The sequence below is a fragment of the Euprymna scolopes genome, chromosome 25, assembly GCF_053919585.1.
Source record: "Euprymna scolopes isolate OS-2025 chromosome 25, ASM5391958v1, whole genome shotgun sequence".
In the NCBI taxonomy this organism is placed as follows: Eukaryota; Metazoa; Mollusca; class Cephalopoda; order Sepiida; family Sepiolidae; genus Euprymna; species Euprymna scolopes.
Window position 1 is genome coordinate 27,002,496 of NC_136506.1, and position 21,671 is coordinate 27,024,166.

The following is a 21,671-nucleotide window of genomic DNA, read 5'->3' on the forward strand; positions in this document are numbered from 1 at the left end:
GGAGGATGGGGTAGTGCTTCTGATCTGGCGACATGCGAGTTGTGGACCGGAGCGTTGTCCTGCAGGAGGAGGGTACCTTTGCTGATCTTGCCCCGCCTCTTTATTTTGATAGCTTCCATTGATTTCCTCAAAAGTGAAGCATAATAGGATCCTGTAATTGTGGTACCCTTTGACAGGAAATCTATCATCACTACTCCGTCCTGGTCCCGGAAGACTGTGAGCATGACCTTGCCAGCGGAGGGCTACACCCTTGCCTTCTTTGGAGGTGGTGAGTCCAAGTGCTTCCACTGCATTGATCTCTGGATCAGTGATGGACCCAGGTTTCATCCTGTGTAATCAGTCTTTTGAAAAACTTTGACTCATCTTCTTGGCACATCTCCAAATTTATCCTCGAGCACTCGACGCGTTTTCGCTTCTGCAATGGTGTGAGCAACCTGGGAATCCATCTGGCAGACACCTTATGCATATGCAAATGGTCATGAATGATAGTTTCCACAGACCCTGTATTAATCTGGACATCTTGGGCTATTTGGGAATAATAATGCGCCGATCTTCCAAAATGGCAGCCTCAACTTGACGGAAGGATGCCTCATCAAAGGCAGAAGGGGGCGACCGGGTCTGGGAGCTATTTCCACAGACTTCCGGCCATGTTTGAATTCACGATGCTAGCGTTTTACAAGGTCATATGATGGGGCATTATCACCATAAGTTTCTTTCATTTCATCAAAAGTCTCCTGTGGTGTGCGTCCTTTCAAATACAAAAACCAGATTCTGCTCGACATTCAACAGGCTCCATTTCACACCTGACTCAGTTCAAACACCTATAAAACAGAAACCACAATTAGTTCAGAGCTATAATTTTCCACATAACCCGTCATTACATACATCATTGAACATGCAAACTTTCAGCTAGATCAGACAACTGGAAGTGGGTCAGGGGCATTACTTATTGCACGCTCCTCGTACTTAGTCACAATTTATTTTAAATAATAATTTGCCCGACTCATATGACTACGAATATGAAAATTTTTAAAATAATCCCACGCAATCAAAATTCATCAAATATGGAAAACTTATTTTAAATTGAAGGATAAAATAGGAGTTGCATTACTAAATTTAAAAAAAAATTGCACGTAAATAAATATTAGAAGTTAAAATGATTCACTGATCCCGGAAAACGTCGAATTAGTATAGGTCGTTTCTTATGTAGAAACAAGAAAATGACAGTTGCAAGACTGCTACTTACGTCTGACAACTAAAGCAAAGACCGATGGAGAACACTCACCAGACCTCTACTGGAATGATGCGAAAAACACCTGCACTTTGGAGAGGCATATTGTCATACAAATCTTAGCGAAGACCAACGGGCATTGCCAGTGATAAATCAATGGTAAGCGGCTAGTGCGATAACGCAAACTCATTTGCAATGGTTATCGAAAGAGATGAAAAATACAAGAAATCTGGGGTGTCTTGTCACTTATACTCACAAGTTTTATTATAGTTACATTCTGTGATTAAAAACTAGTACAAACCTAATTTTGTACAGCATGTAGTGTTCACATCAGGCAAGAAGAATAAAGGACAGAAATAACCACATTTACTTATAGGTTGGCGATCTCATAAGGCAACATGAATTCAGGACATTTAATATACATATAAAAGGCGGATGGTTTCAATAAAATGACCCGTTGGTCAGAGAAGGCCATTGCTTTTCGCAGAAGTTAGTTTTGTCAGATGTGCATTGGATTTTGATACCGAGAATTGTGAGGAGAAGAATAGTTAACATAAATTCTTGGGAGACAACACAGTGTTATACAGCAAGTTCTTCGTATTGTATAATGTATTCCTGAATGTAGCGGGTTTGCACATTACTGTCATCAAATTGCATCCATGCATCAAATTTGAAAACGTCGGCAGGCAAAATCCCGTAAAAAACGTTGAATTTGACTGGCATTTTCAGGATGAAGGTCAAATATCAAGTTCTAGTTCAAATAGGATGAGGAACTTTACTGACTACAATATGGGTCGTAGTTGTCTCTACGATGGACACACCGAGGCCATCGCTCAAAGTTAGATCTTGACCTTTTCCAAGATACCCCTTAACAAATCAATTCAACGTCAGATTGTGACCAATATGTAGCGACAAACTTGTAGTACTTGTGCCTTTTTTCTTCAAAAAGGCACCACTTATCAAGGCCCTTAAGCCACTCGAGGATAAGGGTTAATGAGTATACATTAGTCAATAGGACGATATCATAATAATCGTTTGTATGTGGAAATTTGTTAAATTGGATTACTTAAGGGGACTGCTCATCAAGACCTCGTTTACGTTTGACTAGAAGACGATCATATTATAAGCGTGAAAGCAGGTAGACGCAAGAGAGTTCCATAGGCGAGCAGTTCTTAGAAAAAAGGTTTGCTCATGGAATCTATGTTTAGGCGCAGATAAAGAGTGGGCGAAATTGATAGTGGTTTCAGCTAGAGAAGTGTTTTTCGTGAAAGTCAAACCACCATAGATTGGAGCTCAGACAAGCACTTTCCATGAAAATAACAATAAAGCAGAAACAGGCTCTCAACGTCTCTTCTCTGAGAAAGAGGGTGCAGGGAATAGAAAAGGGCATCCCTCACTAGGCTACGAATCTATTTTGAACTCTGTCAAGGAAGAATACGGTGCTTCTAGCAACTCTTGTCCAGATGTGGTAACAGTACTCTTGTTAGGAAATAGGTTGAACCTAAGAAAGAAATATGATAAATAATATTGTAGACATGTTTTACCGAAAGTAAGGGCCAGCTGATCGGATCTGCGTATGAGTCACGTGACCAGGTGAGCTGGAGTCAGTGAGTTTAGGTTTGGATGTAGAGAAGAACAGACGGTTTAACAGGTCGTCGCCTCCCCTTCACTGGGGGGGGGACACTGACGTGTGTGAAAATAAGACCTTGAAGAACCAGGCAAGCAAAGACATTCACTTTCCATTCTTCTGCGATCGACACCTGGAATAAAAACTACATAAAGCCAATCTTCACCAGGCACCCATACAAGGGCTTGAAAAAAAAAATCGAACCTGGAGGTTGCTATGGTGGAAATTTTTTTTTAGACATAATGGAAAAAAAAAGAAAGGAACAGTTCTGAAGAAAAATAGACACATTAAAATTATATATAGATATATACTAAATTGATGAAGAAAAATAATGGAAGAACGGTACGTTAAAAAAATAAAATAAAAAAGGACGCTATTGTGTAGAAAGAATTAATAGAAGAAATAAGGAAAAAGATATATCGATAGACATACAGAGTTTGCTTTATGCTGACACACTTCTCTTTTATTTACAATGTTCCTCTACTCTTCAAACTTAAGGTCGCAAAACAGCAACACCTTTCACACAACACTTCATGATTGGGCTTTTAAGCCCTTTAATTTCCTATTTTTAGCTGCTGCCACTGCATGAGCTAGGGAGCCAGGATCTCTAGTATCAAGGCCTAGTAATCATTATAGTATCATTTTCGGTATTTTTTTATTTAGATTAGGTCCACCTCTACAATTATCTTTTAAATTATGACTTTTATAGGTTGGTTAGTTGTTTTGTTTTACGGCATATCAACCCTTTTCAGGTTATTTAATTCCGAATCTGGTGATTTTGAAGAACGATTTTTTAATATAGTATATTTGTTTTTTAAGTCGTATTCTATTTAACCCATAGTTGGGACCCTAACAGGTACTACCACTCCGGGTCAGAATGGACCTGGGGGCAATGGCAATTAAAGGGTGGCTCCACACTCCCTAAGGCCTGCAAGCTGGGGCCTCACCATAGGATATAGTTTAAGGTCATATCCAGGACCGACTTTTGTAGGGTTTCGACTATGCTGAATACGGAAATCGCATTGAAATATTAACACAAACAATGTGAAAACACAGTAAGAAAAAAAATGAATAGAAGAGAACACATAAATTTTAGTTACAGTGTGGTTGAAAAAGACCTTTTAAATTTAAATATTTTAATTTTTAGTTACAGTTGAAAAATACCTGTAACCTTAAGAGAAACATGTCAATCAAAAAAGCTTATTATGGAATTTAGAATGTGTAAATTTTGCAATTGCAAATTGTAAACTCGGTGCTCTTTTTGTGTGAAGCAATGGACAATTTCTGCCAATGTGATTTTTTTTTTCTTAGGATTTTTTTTTTCTGGTGTGGAGAAATGTTGTTAATTGTATGTAAATGGATGTAAACTGTACAATGACATTTTAAAATGTATGTTTTTTTATATTAAGAAAAAAAAAACACAAGTATTGTCTATGGGTGATTGGGATTTCCGTTGATTTCGAGTAGAATAAACTTGGAAAAATTGATGTGTGGAAATCCCGATATTTTTCGCTAAGCTATATGCCTTGAAAGCAGTCGCGGTTACCTGGAAAAAAAAAGTTTTTCCTATATAGCCGAGCGGAATATATTTCTGTCCAGCGTCAGGGAGCAAATGGAATGCCCCTGATATGCCATAAAGGGCAGAAGAGGAAATGGCAGAATTGGCCATAATAATAATCACTCAGATAAGTAAAAGGTGATTTTTTTTTTTTTTTAGAAAACCCCAGAGTTTTGGTGACACAATTTCAGTCTCTATGGATCTGTTATTTTGCTGTTGAACTTTTATTTTGATGAAGGATTTTCTAGAAGTTTATAAGTGAATTTTGGAATTTTCTCCATGTCTGCTGATTCCTTCAACGTACTAACATGCAGAAATATAAATGTAACACGAACAAACATTTCGCTGCTGAACTCCTTATACAATTTTCGTCTAGTCATATTTCCTATTTGTCGCTCCGAACATCTTACTGACAATGTGTCTGCTTTGAGGTGAATATAAAAGAAAATTTTGATCAAGTTTGGTGACAATTGGTCAAGCGATATGGGTGCTAGGCTATACACATAGCAGCATAATGACAAATTCAACCAAGTAAATAACCTCTTTGGCTGAGGAAATTAAAAATGATACACATTGTTATATATTATTTTATTGGAATCCTTTGAGATAAGTAATTTGTGTATTTTTTTGTGGATTGTTATCCTCATCTTCATAGTTGTTGTTTTATCAGGTTTCGGATGAGGATGAGTTGCAATAAAAAAAAGAATAAAAATAAAAATACAAATTGTGTTTAATAGAAATTAAAAAAAAAGTAACTCGTATTTTTACGAGTGTTATGAGTGAGATCATTAGTTACCTCCCTTAGTATAGTTATCTCCCTTATTTTAGAACTATTCCGTATCTGGTTATCACTAGGGCTATGACAACAGAACATTCTTATCGTTGTTTTGACTCTCGGGTGACACAGTAAGACAGTTAATCAACTGAGAACACATCATCTATACAAATGTATGATAAGATATCAACGGATACACACTCGAGAGTCAAAACAATGAAAAGAATATGCTGTTGTCCTAGCTCTAGTTATCACTATATAGAGTTATTATTGTTTATATATATTATCTTTATATTAATAGGGTAGCGCTGTGCATTATTTATTGTGAAAGTCACACTTTCATTTCTTGTAATAAGTAATTTTGCCAAGAATTCTCCATAAGTTTTGGTCTCGGCTTCAATTATAGCTGATATCTCTCAAGTCATTTATTTTTTTTTTATAAATAATTTTGCCAAGAATTCTTTATAATTTTTAGTTTCGGTTTCGATTATAGCTGATGGCACTCCAGTAATCTGTTTTTTTTTTTTTTTTTATAAATAATTTTAGCAAGAATACTTCATAAGTTTTGGTTTCGGTTTCGAAGGAACTCATATATATATTCATAAGTTTTGGTCTCGGTTTCGATTGAAGCTGATGCACTCAAGTCATATAGACATATTTTTTTAACTTTTGAAATCGCTACTTTATAATACATAAAAGTCGATAGAACATTAACTCTATAACATTATATACGAAATCTTCAAGAACTAAATTATCATATTCAAACCTACTTTACAACTGGGCTATGCCGGGCGTGTCGGCTAGTTTTGATGAAGACTTTTGCAGTTTTAACAAAAGAGCTACAATAATATCAGAACGTTTCCATTTACGCTGAACATCTACAGAATACCAACATCAATATATTTCTTATGAATGAGTCCTCTGTGGAATTTCCACAGGTCCCGTTAGTTTATTATTATTTCGTTTTCTTTTTTGTCTGTTTTGTATATCTTTAAGTATTTTTATATATCGTTTTTTATATACACCGTTTTTTTTAATATCGTTTTTTTATATATCGTTTTATTTTATATAGCGTTATTTTTATATATCGTTATTTTTATATATCGTTATTTTATATATCGTTTTTTTATATATCGTTTTTTTATGTATCGTTTTTTTATATATAGTTTTTTTATACATCGTTTTTTTATATATAATTTTTTTATATATCGTTATTTTTATATATAATTTTTTTTTTATATATCGTTTTTTTATATATCGTTTTTTTTTATATACCGTTTTTTATTCCCTCTCTTCTTTTATTGATATTATTATTTTATATTTATTTCTCTTTTGTTTCTTTTTTCTGTTTGTTTCTTATATCTATCCTTATTTTATCCCGTCCTTTTCTTTTCTTTTTCTTTCGCTTTCACTTATTTAAATGCCATTAGCTAATTTTATTTTTAAATATCATGCGTCTAACATCCTGATTTAAAGGTTCTGTAATATTTTTTCTATTTTCTTTACAGATTCTACTTTTGTATAAGCAGTATAGCTTGAAAAGATCTCTAGTTACTTGTAACTAACTGAAACATGCTCATAAATGTGTAGCGGCGTATATATATATATATATATATATATATATATATATATATATAAATGCTTATATAAAACAAAATATGAAGTTTTTTTTTCACGGTGGTCACCACTTATCAAGGCCCGGAAGCCACTCAGGGATAAATATATTATAAGCAAGTACAAATAATTGCGCACCTCGCAAATACATTTAAGTGTAAGGAGATTTCTTTAATAACATCTGCAAATTAGACTGACAGGTGTAACACAGTTATAGACGAATTGCTGTTTAAACAGCTTGGAAAACAAGATACGGCATTACTTTATTGCATTTTTAGTAGATAATTACACTTTGGTGGAGGTGGCTTTGTACTTTCACCAACATGAAACATGAAACATGCAACATGAAATCCCTAATCGATACCTCCGTTCTGTCTCGAAAGACAAAGGAGGAGCAGCTGCGCATGTTCTTGTGTGGCAAGGGTAGCGCAATCTCCAACCACACCTCTCCTAAATCGGCACTGTTTGAGTCCAGTGCCAAGAAAAAGTCCACGACGTCTGGAAACAAATGCCGAGATAAGCGGAGAGCACATACAGCACCCGGATGTCCTGAATGGTCACCCATCTGGTACTGGCCAGGCTCATAATTGCTTAACTTCGGTGATCTGACGGGAACCGGTGCGTTAAACGTGATTATGCCGTAAGTAGGTTAGACAAAATCAACTCAGCTAAGGATTAAAAATCAAAACAAAAGACTTCGTCTGTGTTGATTAAATAAAAGATTTTTCAACCAATTAGATTAGAGTTTACAATTGATAAGAACAAAGGGAGATAACCAAATTATAACAGCAAAAAAACAAACTGCAAATCACAAGCAACAAGTAATTTAATATGTAATTTGGTTGACCGAACCTTATTTCCTTTTTCTCTGCACTTTCTCTCCTAGACGTTATGTTACTAGTGTCAGGCTCTTCTATGAGTACTATTATAGCATGTGTTCTTTAGAATTATCTGATTGATTCCCTGCTTCCTTTGTTTCAGCTCGTTTCTATAATGATCTTTACCAATCCGCTATTTAATTACCTTATTATAATACATCTTTCTATTCCAGTAATGTTTTTCCAAGAATTACTAACTTTTGACAATCTCTTTCCGTTGATAGTTTTTTTTCTATCCATAGTCTTTTCACTATTAAAGTCAATAGGTATCTCCCGGTTTTGCGTTAATCACCTTTCGTTCTTTTTACCTATTTACATGAAGTGGCATCATGTCGTGTTATAAGTGACTTCCAATATCTCTACTTATATATAAAATCGCTTTTTGTGTGCGTGTGTAAGTGAGTGTGTTCAGCGATACAATAGGTTTAAAACTCCTAAAGCCTGTACTATAATTGTCCGTAAGAACCTACAGCGCAGTTATCAGAGTACTTGGAAAAAAATCAATTTTAAAGCAGTATTCTCCTTAAGATTCGATCTTCTGTGTAAGCCACCGAAATATACAAATGTGAATTACCTAAGATCTTTAGCGCCATGCTTGGAAGCATCCCCGTGATATTATGTTGCACCAACCGGGATTCTAGGAAATAGACTTTGTTCTTAAGGACGTTTCGTTTAGTTTCAGGTACACAGAATTTTTTTTTATAGTGCTTGTATTTATTTACCTCCTCCCCAGAAGGTTAGGCACAATGTTAAGTATGGATTAGATTAAAAGGTTTATGTAGACCGGACTAAATTTCGCACAAGGCACGCTCCAGTTTTAAGGCTGTGTCGTTGATCACTCAGTCACTGTCAAAGTGCTTGTAGCTTGACATTAACTTTATTGTGTATGTTTTACAATAGGTGAGACCGCAAATTGGAGCTCTACCAACCACCTCCCATAAAATCACGATGGAGCAGAGAAAGACTAACGATTCCTAATCTATGAACGTTGATGTGCATATCTTATTGTCTACTTTTTTTTTCAGGGCCAAGAATCAAGTGGAACGCGATCTTCACCTAGACAACGCCGCTGTTTCGTTCAAGTCTGTGTGGCAAGTACTTCTTACATTGTTTTTGAAATCAAAATGCGCGTTCTTTATGTAAAGTTAGATGCGTCTACTGTGTAACATCTAGATGGAATATGGCCGTAAGACAGAAAATAACCAGCCACCTTTATGCTGCTTTTACGTAAATTTTTATTTTAGAAAATAAATTCAACTTTTAATAGTACGAGAATTTTTTTTCCTCCATATTTTAACCAATTTTAAATCTCTATTTATAAAGAGCTATACTAAAGGGAGTCAAGCCATGAAATTGGTTTTGATTACTGTGATTAAATGCTTTAAAATTGGTACAAACCTGATTGTATGCAGTCTGTAGAGTCTGGTTACAGAGGAAAAGGAATAAAGAAAAGAAAAAAATATCTGTTCATTTTCTTTATGAGATTATTGTCTCGTCACCTCATATGCAAATGAGATGCTTTTTGTTTCAATAAAAGAGACTGATTTTTTAGAGATTGGCTGATTTAAAAAATGTTTTTTTTTTTTTTTTTTTTTTTTTGCAATAGCAAGTTCTGGCAATCGTGGGTCTAGTTTTAGAGTAGCAAGTTTTGACAACAGTGTGTCAAGTGTTGAAGTAACGAGTTTTGACAGCAGTGTCGAATTTAACCCCTGAAATTGTTAGTTGAAAGTACAGAATAATTAACAATCAATTTGGGAAAATGCAGAATAGGTAACACGTGATTATTCAGCCACAATATCGACACAACAGCGATGGTTGTCCGTGTACTACTAAAAGTTGAATTTATATTATAAAAAACAACAACAAAAAAACAAAAAACTACTGAATGGATTTACGTACATTTTGGTGAACGGTATTTATTTTTCTGTCAAGTAAATACATCATTAAGGTTTCTTACTATTTTCTCTCTCATAGGTTTATTCCATCTAGATGTCACACTGGAGAAGCGACAAAAATGTTTTATTCAAACAATTTATTTATTCTATTTATTGTTACGTGACTCGATGCGTTATTATGGTTTACATATATTTAAGAATAGCAAAACTGATAGTTGTGAGTGGACTCATAGCGAACCCTTAACTTTCCGAAACTTGAAACTGTCTTCAACTGAAAACCATCCGTAAATTGTCGCAAAAATCCCAACCGTAAAACTCTCCGGAAACTAAGTCTAAATATATTGATCTCTATGTCCGGTCTTTTGTCACAGTCAATGCCTCACCTTGATTAACAATCCTATTTCATCCACGTCTGTGTGCGTTTGTGTATCACTTCCAAAGTCGTTTTTCTACTAACGTCACTTCCAAAGTCGTTTTTCTACTAACGTCACTTCCAAAGTCGTTTTTCTACTAACGTCACTTCCAAAGTCGTTTTTCTACTAACGTCACTTCCTAGACCATTGTTCTATTGATCAACGTATTTCTTCTTTTCGTCATATTTTCCCCTTTTTTTATAATTTCTAATACTTAAGGGGGATGTCGATATTGTCCCATTAGTACGTTAGAAAAAACAGAAAGCAGGAAGGGAAGTCCAGTGGTCCTAGGAGAAATCTATTAGCGTAAAATAATCTGGCATCTAATTGCCTCTACACTGAAAGAGTACAAATTCAACAAGTTCATAGGAAAACACTCTCTGGAGATTAGCGAACAGAACGGGATCTATTAAAGTAGGAATTTTTGCACTCTATTTAATAGACTGTATAAAATGCGAGCTTAATTTTACAAATAATTAGTTTAGGTGGTTTCTTTTACACGACAGGAATGTTTTTGAATTACAGCTTGAATTCTTATTTCATTTTAAATTAATATTTAAACAGATGGCAGGTTTAGATGTTACACTTTTTAGGTCATAAATGCAATTCGATGTAATTCTGTCAGAAACAACAGTTGTACAATCAGTCTAAGTATAACGTTACACGCGTGTTAACATGTAGCAAGAAAACAAAGACAAAGAAAGAATTCGACTCGTTCCTTTTTTTTTTAGTTAAAGCAGACATTTATTTACAGGTACTTTCCAGAAAACCGCCATGTCTCTTGTTAAAAAGTTTTCTCGTACTCCAATATGCTTAACAATACCCTACCGTATCGGGCACGTAGTACTCTGTCTTTGACCGACCATTTTAGGAGGCGTCTTTCCCTGTTGTTCTTGGTCTTCGAGGGTAACACGTCTATCTCTGTCTATCTCTAACCACAAGGGTTCACGCCTTTCTCTATTTATAATATTTTTCTTTCCTTCTTCTCCGCCGTGACGTCGCATCGCATACAGTTTGGTCATCTGCATATACCTGCTGCTGCAATACGCACGTTCTCGATTTATTACATAATTACTAAAAATAATTTAACAAATCTTTTAGATAAAACCCATTTATATTTATATAAAGAATAAAAAAAATTAAAGTTTATGTTTTGTAACCAAAAGTGATTAATGGTATATATATAGATTCACGCCAGGAACAGATATTTCGAAAAGTCTATTAAAAGTTTTCTGTTTAGCAATAATACTCGTGTTTTTAAGATTATGACACGATGAAAGCTTTAGAGTTAAAATCTATTTAGTATTACGTTGTGGTAGTGAAAAATAAAATTTTAACAATTTCTGCGCTATGAGTGATAACAACGACAAGAAGAAGAAGAAGAAGAAGAAGAAGAAGAAGAAGAAGAAGAAGAAGAAGAAGAAGAAGAAAAACAACAACAACAAGAAAAAGAAGAAGAAAAACAAGAACAACAACAACACCAAGAACAATAGCAACAACAAGAATAACAAGAACAAAAACAACGACAACAACAACAACAACGACGACAAGAAGAAGAAGAAGAAGAACAAGGACAACAACAAGGACAACAACAAGAACAACAACAAGAAGAACAACAAGAACAAACACACCACCAACACCACCACCACCACCACCACCACCACCACCACCAACAACAACAACAACAACAACAAAAACAACAACAAGGACAACGAAAAATGGATTGTTTCATCATTTAAAATATTTATTTCGAACAAGTGTATTATTAACACAGTCTTATGGTAACGAAAAATGAAGGATTTCATCATTTTGAAACACTTATTTCGAATAAGTTTATAATTAACTCAGTCTAGTCTAGGAGGAACTTTCAATAAAGGGGGGAGGAGAACAACAACAACACTGATATACATACGTCGATTATACAAGTATATTTAGTTATTTAAAAATGTGTCTATCTTCAGATTTTATGCGTAATCTATATGATTATAAAACTCAAATGACCTTGTAACGGGTGTTGTAATCCAACACCCGGTTTATGACTTCCGGTTGCGCATGCGTACATAAACATAAACCCATAACAGCGTAAACAAACAAACACTGCTTTCCTTTTGTTTTAATCTCTTCTCCATTTTTTAATACACCTTTCTTAAAAACATTTTCTTTTACACTACCAACATAAATAAATAACCCTGAAAAATTTTTTTTTTTAATTTGTGTTACAAATAAATAATCAACGCGACAATAAAACATATTGTTTTACTGTGTAGGTTTTCAGCGTCCCAATTGTTTTTTTTTCGCGTTTAAATTAATAGATATATCAAAATTTGAATTTAACTTTAAGTATTATGGTATCTGTTCAGTGCACATTTACCTATAATAGGTACGTGCAAAATAGATGCCGATGCTCAAAATGTATAAAAATTTTGACCCCTCTCTTTACTTAAAAAATCACCAAAAATCAGGAAATTAACCAATTTTAATGAAATTTTCAGTATTTATCGCATTATGATTGCGAAATATAACGAACTAATAAATTTTATTTAAATATAAGTGAAAATGTATCATTTTGTTTAAACAAAAAATACCTTTACTAAAGTTTATGGTATTCAGTAGAAAATGAAAAACGCAAGAATTTATTTTTTATTTTTTTATATAAATAAAGCATCCTAATTTGTGACAATAAAAATAAAATAATTTTTACAGGAACATTACGAAAACGGCCCCTAAATTTCATATTATCGAAATCGATATAACTGGAAGAAAAATTAATTTCTCGAACTACCAATATTATCATTGAATTAAGCACTGTTTATTTAATATTTTCACACAAAAAAAATTATAATTGCAAAAATTATTTCTACTTTATTTTTACGCTTACATTTTTAACGTAATCTTTGCATGTAAGATTCTAATATTTCCATTGCACGTTTGGACGTATAATCATCAATGTAAGATAATGTTCATATAATCTTGGAAAATAAAGTAAAAAAAAAATTAAATTGAAAAACAGGAATATAGAAAAATAATTTAATTAAAAAATGGTAAAAAAAATATACGAACGTTACATGTCGGTAACTACGGATACACAGACTTGAAAAGAAAAACAGTCTGTTTTGTCCACCCTTCTCCTCTCTTCAACTACCCGCCTGTTCGTGTTTATCAACTTTAAATTTCACGTAAACATTCTGATAAATTTTAACGTAGGTTTGTATATTTTAGTCAGTAATTTTTTCAATAATTGTAAATTGTTTTCTTAACCAATTGTATTTCTTTATTAATATTAATAAATAATTGCGCTAACTTTTTTTTCAATTAATAAATTTTTAGTAGTATAATTAATGAATTTAATTAACATTTATGCCTTTTTAAATGAAGGAAGGCGGTCTGCGACCCCCCCCCCAAAAAGTCCCCCTCTATGCCAGTATCATGTTAAATAAAGAAATAAATTATGTCTAATTTGTCCTTCCATACATATTTGAATTTTGCCGCCTGAGTTTTTTTTATACTATAAACAAGTCTCGTTCCTACCAGTCTCACATTTTTGGATAAATATTACTTTCTTTTTTAGCAAAAGTTAAGTACATTTATTGTATTAATTCATTATCTTAAGACTTCAACTTAATACTTAACTTGGAGATAATTCAAGAAAACTTACATTTTTCTTGTCAGAAAAATGTAAACACGATCTTTGTCATAATGAATTTTTATATGAAATCTAGGGTTTTTCAGATTTTAGATAAAATTATTACATGTGTTTTTTATTTCACATACTTTTTTCTTGGAGAAATTAACTTTTAACATAGATTCCATGATCAAAGATTCTTTCTTAGAACTGCACGCTTGTGGAATTGTCTTTCGTTTTCCTGCTTTCCAGCTTTCTATAATATGATTGTCTTCAAGTCCAACGTGAACAAGTTTCTGATGAGCCGTTCCACTTAAGTTAACAAATTACTATCGATTACTATATTGTCCTTTTGACTACTGTACACTCTTTAACCCTTATCCTTGAGTGGCCTATCGGCCTTGATAAGTGGTGACGTCTATGTAAAAAAAAACAAAAAACAAACAAAAAAACTATAATCTTTCAAACACAATAAAAAAAGTAATCGAAAATTAAAAAAAAAATGATTATGATTAGCCAGCGTTCAAAACCATGCCTCCTATCGAAGCAGCTATTAAATTGTCCGTGCCTAACCTATAAGTATGGCAAACAACTTATAATTGGCTGTATTTAAAAAAAAAACAATTATAAACAGAACGACTCATAGAAATCTATCTTTATTCTTTTTTCATCTTAATATACTTTCATAGAAATGTTTCTGTTATGTCAAAAAAAAAAAAAAATTCTTTACGTCACAAGTGTCACGCTCATACATTAATTCCATAGCTATATAACATAGTGACCCAACAGGTCACGGGTAGTCTAGTAAAATTCTAAACGTTTATTTATTTATTTATTTGTGTGTATATATATTCCAATAAAACTTCCGAACGGATGCACCGAATTAAAAAAAAAAAATTCCCCTGAAAGGCGTGTCCCTAGATTGTCTTTATCTATATATGGTTCATAACGAATAACGGCGAAAAGTCCGAAATAAGGGTTTTTGGGCCGTTTCGTTTTTGTCGAAAAAGTTACCTGCCCAGGGCAATGGAATTTAGCACTGCCTCTATACAGTCGCGGTAACATCTTTCAACATATGGACAGGACTTGTGGCGCAATCGATAACGCGTCTGACTACGAATTAGAAGATTTCAGGTTCGAATCCTGGAATCGAATCATAATAATTTTAACCATCATTTTATCCAATGTTTACAGGGTTCAAAAACAGCCTACAGAAAATAGACTCTGATTTATGAAAGCATGATAGGTTATGAAAAGGAAGGGTTGTAAAGAGATAGCTTCGAATTCGGGGCTATCAAAACCAAAGCAAAATATGATGAAAGTAAAAATAAAATTGATACACCCCATAATTTATTATACCATACCTGTTCACACTGAAACACTTATCACAATATTCTGTGGATCTATATTAAAAAACCTTGTTAAACTTTGTGACATATTTCCATTCTATGGAGGTCAGGCGTGAACGAACACCCCATAATTTTATTATACCATATTTCTTCAAACTGAAACATAATTATCAAAGTATACTTACGCAGATAGATATGAAAAGTCTTTATTAAAGTTTGTGCCTATTTTCATTCTATGGAGGCCAGGCGCGAACGCAGACCCCACAATTTTATTATACCACCCCTATTTAAGTTAAAACATACTTATCAAAGTATTCTTATGTACATCTATATCAAAAACCCTTGTAAGCGTTTTTTTTTAATTTTCTATTTCCATACTTTGTGGACCAGGCAGGAACGCAGACCTCACAATTTTAATGAACCACCGTTCTGCAGGATTAAACATACCCATACCTGTGTCTCGATACACCTTCTATCATTATATGTAATTAGTTATTTAAAATAGTCAACTATATAGGAGCCTATTCGTGACCACACACACACACACACACACACACACACACACACACACACACACACACACACACACACACACATATATAATATAAAGCTGAATGTATATATATATGTATATATGTATATAATATAAAGCTGAATGTCTGTGTGCGTGCATGTGTGTGTGTGTTTCTTTTAAGATTTACGTATAAGTAATATATATATATATATATATATATATATATATATATATATATATATATATATATATATATATAAATTATTTTTATAAAAATACGGATATTATACAAAGCAAAATTGTTTATATTTCAAAGAATTACGGCCGTTTCATCATTGTTAATATTGGCAGATATTTATAAAAACAAGACCCCAGGTTTATCAAAATCCATTTTTTGTTATAGTTATTCTTCTTTAACAGGATACATACGTTGAACACAAGGTAAATATTCGCTATTGTTGTTTTCTATATTATCTGCATCAACCGTTTGTATCAATAATAATAAATGGCCGTAATTTTTGTTTGAGATAAAAACAATTTTTCCTATAATATTGTCTGTATTTTTAGTATAAGAAAAACCGATTTCGATGTTTCTAAGGTTAGTTTGTCGGTAACACACACGCACACGCACACGCACACCCCCCCACCCCCCCACACACATACACACACGCACATATATATATATAATAGATGCATGTGTGAGTGTTTGTCTATCTGTCTGTAAATATTTAACCACTAAACTCTAAAACTACTGGTTACATAACACTGAAAATAGCAGACAATCATACACCAAGGCTGGTTTATAACGAGTAAAACCTTCGTTTGGATAGATGGTACAGACATATAAAGGCAATATATATATATATATATATATATATATATATATATATATATATATATATATATATATATATATATATATATATACATTTATGAAGGCAAGATATATATATTGAGTTTTTCTTTTAAGATTAAGGTATATAATAAATATGCACACACACATACACACACACACACACACACACACACACACACACACATATATATATATATATATATATATATATAGAGAGAGAGAGAGAGAGAGAGAGAGAAAGAGGGAAAGAGAGAGATTGGGTGATTCTTTTTAGATTTAGTTATAACAACTCTATGTTCTTTAATTGAAAATTTTGCAACTATCGGTTATTTTGAGTTCAGCTTCGTTTGAAAATTAATTATGAAGAGACCGACACGCGAACAAGGTTCGCAAATTGCCAATGATACGGTCCATTTACTGAGAGACACATTTGATGAGTGAATACTTTCACGAAATTGACCAGTCAACTAGTCACCTGGGGTGTGCTGTTCCATTAGATTATTTCCTGGGGGATATGTACAGTCCTATGTCTGATCAACCAGACATACTGGACCACTTGGAAAACAACATTCGACGCCTTATTGCCAGAAATACAGGCTAATTTAATGTGTGGAGTTTGTGAAAATTAAACCTCTTGATTACGTAATATATGTACAAGCTGTGGCGACATATGCCCGAAATTGTATTTAAATTATAAATGCAAAAAATTAATCCTTGGAATAAATATTTGTGTAATAATATATTTTTCTATGATTTTTTCTTGATATAAAGTTCACCGTTTATATCTGTAGTATATACGTACTGGAAGTGGAAGCTTTCGGTCAGTCTCGAAAAACAATGGATACCTCATGTAAAGGTAGCTATGCATGTAATTATGAGGCAATTATTGCGCAATATCCAACCTCACCTCTCCATATATATATATATATATATATATATATATATATATATATATATATATATATATATATGTGTGTGTGTGTGTGTGTGTGTTTTCAGTTTTCTTGTGTTTGATCAACATTGCTGGTGAGAGCCTTTAGATACAATGCTGTTTTCTTTTTAAATTATGTCCATTACAATAATATAAAGACAAGCGTAAATTCTTGAATGCAAAACAGATTAGATTAGTTTAAGCATTTTTCTAATAAAAGACTTGGGACTAATCGTTTGCTTTTGCTTCTATTTAAATGTTGCAAAAACTTCTAAGGTCGGTAAAGAGCATGAGTTGTACAGCGGCACATCTCCGATCTTTCTCGCTGAACATTGTGTCACTCTCAGATTTGATAGAAGGCCCCTATCGCTCTTAGGATTTGTACACAACTCGCCAACTAGTAGATTGTCTGTAACAAAAAAAAAAGACAAGAAAAAAACGGTTTTGATCAAATGGAAATGGAATCATGTCGTTTTTATCCTTTCACTCAATATATAAATTTCTAGAGAATTGGCCTACGAGCCTATCTAAATAAATAATCCTTTTTGGCACTTTCTATAACACACATTTTTAACTCACTCCTTATTGACTTATTTCTTTTATTTCCTCTAGACAATAACGTATTTAGAGGCACGTATTAGCATATTTATGTTATTTTTCTGTTGTGGAGAACCAACCTCTTAATGGACTCAACCACCGTCCATTTGTACCGGAATGCTTAGCAATTCCAAGTAGGACTTTACTTCCGTGCTCGGTGGAACGTCACACTCTTTTCATGCCGTAACCTTTAGTTTGGTCATAGAGGAGACAACAGAAGCAGCAAAACTAAAACTGGCCTGCCAGGACACTATTTATACAAATGTAGGCAAATTTGGTAATATTTTATTGGTTTGAAAATATAGGTTCTTTTTAACCAACTGTCATAAAATTTTAACCATAGAATAGGATTATAATCTTCAAAAAAGCTGCAAATTTTTCATGCAGTTGATTAATACGCGTCTAAATTTACACTCTTGTCCTTTTTTTATGTGGCTAATACTAAGCCACAACACTTTCTTAATAAGGAGTACTGATTTTCAGAGAGCCTTTTTAATTACATGGGGGTCACTCATTATCAAGGCCCGAAGGCCACTCAGGGATAAGGGTTATTGCGTGTACAGTAATCAGTGAGATAGTATTGTAGTAATCATTAGTATTGGGGACGGTTTGTTAGGAGTTTGTTTATGTTGGACTTGAAGACGTCCAAGTTGTAGTCAGGTGGGAAACAGGCAAGCGGCAGAGAGTTCCACTGGCGTGCAGTTCTAAGAAAGAAGCTTTGCTCATGGAATCTACGTTTGGATTTAGGCACAGATAAAGAGTGGGGGAAATTATTGACAGTAGTTTCAGCCAGACGGGTGTTTTTCGTGAAATATTGGCGAGGGAGTACGTGGGATTGGAGCTCAGACGAGCACCTGTCATGGAAATAACGATAAAACAAAGACAGGCTCGCAACGTCTCTTCTGTGGGAGAGAGGTAGCGGGGAAGAGAAAAGGGCACCCCCCACTAAACCACGAAGTCTATTTTGTACTCTGTCAAGGCAGGATAGGCTGTTTTTAGCAGCTCCTGCCTAGATGTGGCAGCAGTACTCCATCCTTGGACCCTTTATCAGTTCAGTAGGAATTAATTTTAGTCTCAGACACCAGCATTTGTCGAAAAAGTGTTAATTTGTTTATACCATTTATATGACTCCTAAAAGTTTATTTCTACCGTGGATTCTTAGTTCGTAACATTTAAGAACAAATAACTAATGTAGTATTACTTGCTTCGAAATCGGCCAACCAAATTTTTGGTCAGAGGTGAATAAACAAAGATTTGAGCTGCAGATAACCGTATTTTATTTTTAATTAAAGTTTTAATTTGTAATCTTGATTTCTTAAAAACGTTAAAGTAAAAAAGAAAATCACGTTCGTTTAATGGCGACATTCTCATTTGTAGTTAAGGTTTTGGAATGTATCGTTTTCAACTGACGTATTTATATGAATTGAAGGCGTCGTTCGAAAGGAGAAAGAAAGGAGAAAGAAGAAGAAAAAGAACTAGAAGGAAAAATAGTAGAGGAATAAGAAGAAATGGTCGAAGAAAAAGAAAGATATTGAAAGAAATAGAAAAACATCAAATAGAAGAAGAGGATATAGAAGAAAAGGAAAAAGAAGGAAAAATAGTAATAGAAGAGAAAGAAATAGAAAAAGAAGAAGAAAAGGGAATAAAAGGGAAAAATAGTAGAAAAAAGAAAGAAAAAATAGTAAAAAAAGTAAAAGAAGAAAAAGAAATAGATAGAAATATAGTAGAAGAAGAAGAAGTAGGAGGAGAAAAAGAAAGAAAAGTATAAAAAAATAAAAGAAGAAGAAAAAATAAAATGGAAATGAACAATTAGAGATGCAAGAATGAGAAGAAGAAAAAAAATGTGTCTTGGACTCCAAATATGTAAAATATGGCTGCTTCATTTTATGCAATTAAAATAATCTGTTAATAATCTGTAATATTGTTTCATATTTGATACTTAATTTGTTCTGTTCGCCCCCTCTTTTTATCCCTCCTTAACCCTAAACCTAATACTTTCTTCCTACATACATACATACATGCATATATATATATATATATATATATATATATATATATATATATATATATATATATATATATATATATATATATATATATGCATGTATATATATATATATATATATATATATACATAAATTAAGTAATGCAGCTTTATCTTTGTATATAAATATATATGTATATATATATATATACACACACAGAAAAAGCTGCATTACATAATTGTGTTTATTAGTCCTGGCGAGAAAGCGCGGGACATAAAATCTTTTAAATAATAATAATAATAATAATAATAATAATAATAATAATAATAATAATAATAGAATAACAATAACAAAGTCTTTCGCTAGCGAGGACTACTATTGAGCGTAACCAGTTATACAGTCCTTTTGAAATTTTCATCTCTATTTTTTTCATTATCTACTGAATATTTTTTATGAAACCTATATGAAATATGTTCCTTATTAAATTGTAAAGATTTTCTATTCTGAAAGAAGTTTTTAAAAAAATAATCTAAAAAAGTTATTTTAAAGTTTTTGTTAAAAAAATTCAGATTTTCTCATTATTCAGACATTTATGACAAAGAGAGAGTTGCAAAAAAGAGTTGTGGTGTGAGGAGAATTACAAACTGAAACAGAGAGAATATTCAGACCTGTAATACAAAGAGGGGGTTGCCAGAATGAGTTGTGGTGTGAGGAGAAATACAATTAGAAATAGAGAGTAGGAGAGTTTTTTTTATAAATACATACAAAATCACATTCATCTTTTTTTTTAATCCAAATTAATAAATTAAATAAAATATAATCTTAAAAAGATAGGATACAAGTTAGAAAAGCATTTCATCCAAGACATGAAAATTGTTAAACAAAATGTTTTTACTATAGGCTTTAAAAATAAAGGTACAAGATTCAATTTGAAATTTATTTATCTTCAAAGTGCACTTTTATAAATTTTACAAAGTAAGATATACAATTTTTATACCTTACTTTGTAAAATGTATAAAAGTGCACTTTAAAGATAAATACATTTCAAATTGAATTTTGTACCTTTCTTTTTAAAGCCTATAGTAAAAACATTTTGTTTAACAATTTTCATGCCTTGGATGAAATGCTTTTCTAACTTGTATATGTATATATATATATATATATATATATATATATATATATATCTTTATATATATATATATATATATATATATATATATATATATATATATATATATATAAAGAGAGTTATTTAATATATATATATATTCAGTGATATTTAAAACTTTTTAAAATTATTTACATACATATATCAGTGCATGAGGTCGCCAAGCTAATCAAGAACCTTGATTCCAGTAAAGCAACTGGCCCTGATGGCATCCCAATTATAGTGTTAAAAAAGCTTCAACCAGAACTTGCTCCCATACTTACGAAACTGTTTAAGCGCTGCCTTAAGGAGAAGTGCTTTCCGACTCCCTGGAAGACCTCATCAGTTTGCCCTGTATTTAAGAATTCAGGTGATAAGTCATCTCCCTCTCAGTACAGACCAATAAGTCTCCTGTGTGTTATGAGTAAGTTGCTGGAATCCATATTAAATAGAGAAATAGTCAACCACCTCAGCAGAAACAACCTTCTTAGTGACACACAATATGGTTTCCGCTCTGCAAGATCTACCGCAGATGTGCTGACGGTTATATCTCACAGGATTAGTGAATCTCTTGACAAAGGCTTACTTTCTATGGCAATTGCTCTTGCCATATCCAAGGCCTTCGACAAAGTATGGCATAAGGGTCTACTTCACAAGATTTCCAGCTACGGTATAACTG

The 21,671-nt window shown here is 32.8% G+C and overlaps 1 long non-coding RNA gene and 1 pseudogene across 2 annotated transcripts in view; one reads left to right on the forward strand and one right to left on the reverse strand.

The window, feature by feature from the left end:
- Positions 1-21,671, forward strand: part of LOC145247246 (uncharacterized) — a 217,664-nt gene that overhangs the window by 158,993 nt on the left and 37,000 nt on the right. For both annotated transcript variants that reach the window (XR_013863215.1, XR_013863216.1), the window contains exon 3: positions 8,709-8,774. This is a non-coding gene — a long non-coding RNA (uncharacterized LOC145247246). The remainder of the gene's footprint in view (positions 1-8,708; positions 8,775-21,671) is intronic.
- On the reverse strand, positions 7,334-7,451 carry LOC145247753 (5S ribosomal RNA; annotated as a pseudogene).